This window comes from Mus caroli, chromosome 1, assembly GCF_900094665.2.
Source record: "Mus caroli chromosome 1, CAROLI_EIJ_v1.1, whole genome shotgun sequence".
NCBI lineage: Eukaryota > Metazoa > Chordata > Mammalia > Rodentia > Muridae > Mus > Mus caroli.
This window is the reverse complement of record NC_034570.1, coordinates 10715082-10720765: the sequence shown is the minus strand read 5'-3', so window position 1 is coordinate 10720765 and position 5684 is coordinate 10715082.

Here is a 5684-nt window from a genome sequence, read left to right as displayed (position 1 = left end):
ACTGGAAAGAGAGGCCGATTGGACTTGCAAACTTCATATGCCCCAGTATAGGGGAACGCCAGGGCCAAAAAATGGGAATGGGTGGGTAGGGAAATGGGGGAGAGGGGGGAGGGTATGGGGGACTTTTGGGATAGCATTGGAAATGTAATTGAAGAAAATACGTAATAAAATATATTTTTAAAAAATGCCATTTAAAAGCATACTTTGTGTAAGTGTTCTTCCTTCCCAACCTTACACTTCCAAGACCACTTTCATTCTATTTATTTATTTATTTAGCCAAATTGCACTCCCCTGTGGCTTCTGAGACTTAGCAAAGAGCTTTCTATGATCAATCTCTTCCAACTATTAGAACAAAAATTGAATGAAAAGTATTTGTGAACCTTAGAACCTAAAGGTTGGCTTTTATGATGGGCAAATAAACCAACAAGAAACCAAATAAAAACCTCCATAAAATCCAGGATTCAGAGTAGAAAGCAAGTGTCTTTACCATGACTAAGCTTTCTAAACCATTTATACAACCTTCATAGCATTGAGGGGCGTGATTCCTGGGTCTATGTGCAATTCTAATTCCATCTAACTAGAAAATGAAAGTTTATATTGTACTTTTATTCAAAAAATCATTTCTACTGCCCCCTAATAGCAAGGATAACTGGTCCACATAAAATTCTACAAGACTGGGTGATCAGTGATAAATACTAACTACCCACAGAATCCACTCTTTCTTCCCCATGTAAGTCACTTTTTATATAACATCCAAGATGCTTGCACTACCTCTGTGTCACCCTTTAAGCTGGAGACATTTTCAGGACTGGGAATCACACTAATGACTTGAGTATGTTCACCAAATGCTTTGCTTTCCTGCTGCTTTAAAAACATCGGGTGATTCTTAGTTCACAGAAATGCCTCACCCAGGGGTCACACCTTCTGTGCACAATCCCTTCTCTTCCTCCTTCTCCTTCCTCTTCCTCCTCCCCTTCCGCTTCCTCCCCTTTCTCCTCCTCCCCTTCTTCTCCTCCCCTTGCTCTTCCTCCTTCCTCCTGCTCATCTCCTTCCTCTTTCTCTTCCCCTTCCTCATCCTTCTTCTCTCTATTCTCCTCCTCCTTTTTCTTCCTTTTGTTGCTCCTAAGAATCCTTTCCTTCCACCAAAGCTAATATGCCCATGCTAGCTTTGACCTTTCCTTAGTGGTCTGCTCTCTTTGCCTTTCCTTCAGTCAAGGCTTAATTTACACCTCTGTCCTACCTACTGCCTAAGTTATCATTACTTTCTTTCTGGCCATATTGTAAATGAGACATAAAACTGGCTGATTATCATCTAAAAGCCAGAAGAGCTCTTAAAAGATTGTGGTGTCTGTGGGTGTGACTTTTGTAATGATGTCCACACTGACAGTGCTATTATAGTATATACTAAGGGAGGGTGGGCTACTAACGTAGGCTCTGTGGGTTTTCAGGGTTCTGCAGAGCTGAGATCCTCAGAGTCAGCTAGGCTTTCTGAAGTCTGATGATTGGCTACATTGCTCATTCTGTGCAATAAATACCTCTTTAATCAGCCTATAATTGCTTATTGATGATCCTCACTTCGTATCCCTTGGCAGGGCACTCATACCATTTATTAGTAGCCAGGCAAGTGGAGTGTCTTTACAGGCTTCATCCAAATGTCCAGATCATGTTGTTTGTAGGAACCTTGTCTCAGATATTTACCTGTGAAATCTGAAGGAAAGGACTGACTCTGTGATGCTTAAGATTATGTTCCTGAGCTGGGCATGGTGGCGCACACCTTTAAAGCCAGTACTCGGGAGGCAGAGGCAGGCAGATTTCTGAGTTCGAGGCCAGCCTGGTCTACAAAGTGAGTTCCAAGACAGCCAGGTCTACACCGAGAAACTCTGGTCTATATCGAAAAAACAACAACAACAAAAAAAGACTATGTTCCTTTCGATGTTGGGTATTGATGGACTTGGAAGCAAATCAAAGCTCCTTCTCTTAGTTTAAGTTCTTTGAGAAGCAGATGTCAGAATGAGATAAGCAGATGTCAGAATGGATTGAAATTGGTGGAGAAACTCTCAGAACCATGATACAGGCATGCTCTATGAAGACTAGGAAGTAAAAAGCTTCAATAAGAAGAGATTCTACATTCCAAGAAAAGTTTTAATAAGTCAGTGAGGCATCCTGAAGCCAAAACAAACCTGACCAAAGTGAACCTGCCATGCCCTTTGATGTGCACGTTACTCAACTAGTGGTTAGAAGACAGACATAGGGAATACAGCCCTGGAAGAAACACAAAGGAAGGTTCAGAGCTCACCCTGTGAGCCTGCTTACTTAGCACCTCTCCTGGTACAGCCATGTAGTGCACGTTTTCATAGCAACCATAACCATCTAATTGACTGCCTTTAATACAGTGATTTTGGCAGTTTATACTGTGTACAGTATATATATATATATATATATATATATATATATATATATATATATATATATAGTGTGTGTGTGTGTGTGAATTTTTGTTGCTGTCATTTAATAAAGCAACACTAGTCTTTTTCAGATATCAGTTACCCATGTATATTATCCATAAGTAATTGTATGAAACACCCACTTTGGTTTTGGCTCTTTAGCCCACATACTATGGCCCACCTATGTTGTTTCCTTCATAGTCTAATGATGATGGGTCTGCTTAGTCTGGAGACAGAAAATCATGAATTTTCACTGTTCCCCTGCTCTCCATGTAATATTTACGTAGACAGATAAGCAAATGTGGGAACTGGAGAAAAACATAGAAGTGAAACAATATAGAAACTGACAACACTTGAAGTGGAGTTTGAATAGAAAGAAGATGGAGTTATAGAAGAGTGCTGTTAAATACATTCATCTTTAAGGCACACTCAGAGACATTTATAACATAAGGTGAGAAGAAAGGAGACATTATTCGAAGTAGTTTCTATAAACAGGGACTTTTGTAAAACAGCAAAAACACCTTAACTATCCAAAATTTCTAGAGAATTGGATTACAGTAAATCAGGATATATCAGTTTTAGCATATTCTATATCTTCTTGAATGTTAATTATAACCCACTTAAATTTAACTGTAATATTTAAGCAAGCATGCAATGTGTTGCAGAAGGCATTAAAAACCAAAGAATGATCAGTGTTTTATTTCAGCTGATATGGTCATCTTTAGGTCAGGGGTAAAACAAGGGTCTTCTGTACATTGTTAGTTGATCAAACTGGCTTTTCCTCACTCATTAAGTAATAGTCACTGGGAATGTGAATAACTGGGCAACACACAATACATGATCACCAGTAAACACTGAAAAGATGTTGACAATGCTCCGAAGTCTGATCAGATGGTATTTTTTACCATATTAAAATTTTTCCTGATGCTTTTTATACATGAGGCAATTAAGAATCAGTATTTTACTGAATGTGGATTTCTGAAGATTCATCAAGGAGATTGACACCATTTCTTATGTTAATCTCTACCCATTAGATATAAAACTGCTCAACAAGAAAATAAGATTGTGCAGCCTATAACAAATGAGAACTTTATTAGAGAACATGCTGAAACCTTTGCACAGCTTATACTTATTATCAAGCTGGTAAGTGCACAGCTTGCTTGACTCTTCAAATATCAACCAAGGAGAAACTACAGAAGATAAGTGGAAAGATAAATTCAAAGACAAAAATGAATAGAATCAGTCAGAGGGAAAGAGAAAACATGGTGAACATCTGCCGAAAATATGGCTGTGTTGAGCTTATATAGTCATGGCAGAGCTTGTGTAGCCAAGAGTTGAGCAGCTGCAGCCTGGGCACAGGAGGCTGGGCTGATAGAAAAACAGTGAGGGACACAAGCATTTGACTGAGACTTGGTATATGCATGGCCTATGCATTCTCTAGAAAGAGCACAGACCAGCCAAAGGGCAGGCTCAGCTAGAATGGTCAATAGTACCAACTTGACAAGATTTTGAATCCCTTAGGAGACATATGAGTGTCTGCAATAGCATTTCCACAGAGGTTTAACTGAGTTGTGAAGACCCACCTTGTATGGAGGTATCACTTCCTGGGTCTTAGCCCTGGATGGACTAAAAAGGACAAAGAATGGAGTGTGGCCTTCTTCCCTCTCTTTCCCAACTGTTGACATGGCATGACCAACAGCCATCATGCTTTCTGCACCATGATACTCTCTACTATCAAACTGTGCAACAAAGTAAAGCCTTGCTCCCTTCAGGTGATTTTATCATGGATTTTTATCATGGCAATAAGAAGAGTAACTAATTCACCTGCTCCAAAGCAGTGCTTGTGGGAAGAGGTAAGGAAGACTAGGCCTTTTTAGGGAAGTTCCTAAACCAAAGTATAGAATCCTGCTTATCACTGTGCATACTTACATACTGTTGTCTTTTGCAGAGTAGGTTAATAGGAAAACAAGACTTTCTGAAACCACTCCCACTCAAAAGAGACTACTAGGCCCCAGCCTTCCACAGTTGTAGCAGGTGGCAAAAACTAGAGTTAATGTAAGACCCTAATGGGTTCTATTTGTACATACACACACACACACACACACACACACACGTACATCTGCTATCTGTGTCTTTCTCCTTCTTTTCCTCTTCCCCCTTTTAGTTTGGAACTTTGACTTTCCTGGAACATGCACAACCTTTCCAAAACAGAGTTTGACTCCTCAACTCACACCCCTTCTCTGGTGAGGAGGATTTGCTCGAAGAAGAAGAAGAAGCCTAAATGTATCTCTGCCTGCTGCAAATCAATAATCCTCTTTCCATCAGCTATATATTTTTTTCATTTCATCATTATTATTAGATAATTTCTTCATTTACATTTCAAATGCTATCTCAAAAGTCCCCTATACCCTCCCCCTGTACCCCTGTATATATATCCCCCCACCCTGCTCTCCAATCCACCCACTCCTGCTACCTGGCCCTGACATTCCCCTGTACTGGGGTATATGATCTTTGCAAGATCATTGATGGCCTACTAGGCCATACTCTGCAACATATGCCACTAGAGACACAGTTGTGGGAGGTATTGGTTAGTTCATATTGTTGATCCTTCTATAGTGTTGCCGACCCCTTTAGCTCCTTGGGTATTTTCTCTAGCTCCTTCTTTAGGGGCCCTGTGTTCCATCCAATAGATGACTATGAGCATCAACTTCTGTATTTGCCAGGCACTGGCATAGCCTCACAAGAGATAGCATTATCAGGGCCCTGTCAGCAAAATATGCAATAGTGTCTCGATTTGATAGTTGTATATAGGATGGATCACCAGGTGGGACAGTCTCTGGATGGGCCTTTTTTCTGTCTCAGCTTTGAACTTTGTCTCTGTAACTCCTTCCATGGGCATTTCCTTCCCCATTCTAAGAAGGAACGAAGATCCAAACTTTGTTCTTCTTTCTTCTTGAGTTTCATGTGTTTTGCAAATTGTATCTTGGGTATTCTAAGTTTCTGGACTAATATCCACTTATCAGTGAGTGCATATCATATGTGTTCTTTTGTGACTGGGTTACCTCACTCAGGATGATATTCTCCAGATCCATCCATTTGCTTAAGAATTTCATAAATTCATTGTTTTTAATTGCTGAGTAGTACTCCATTGTGTAAATGTACCACATTTTTTGTATCCATTTCCTCTGTTGAGCAACATCTGGGTTCTTTCCAGGTTTTGCCTATTATAAATAAGGCTGC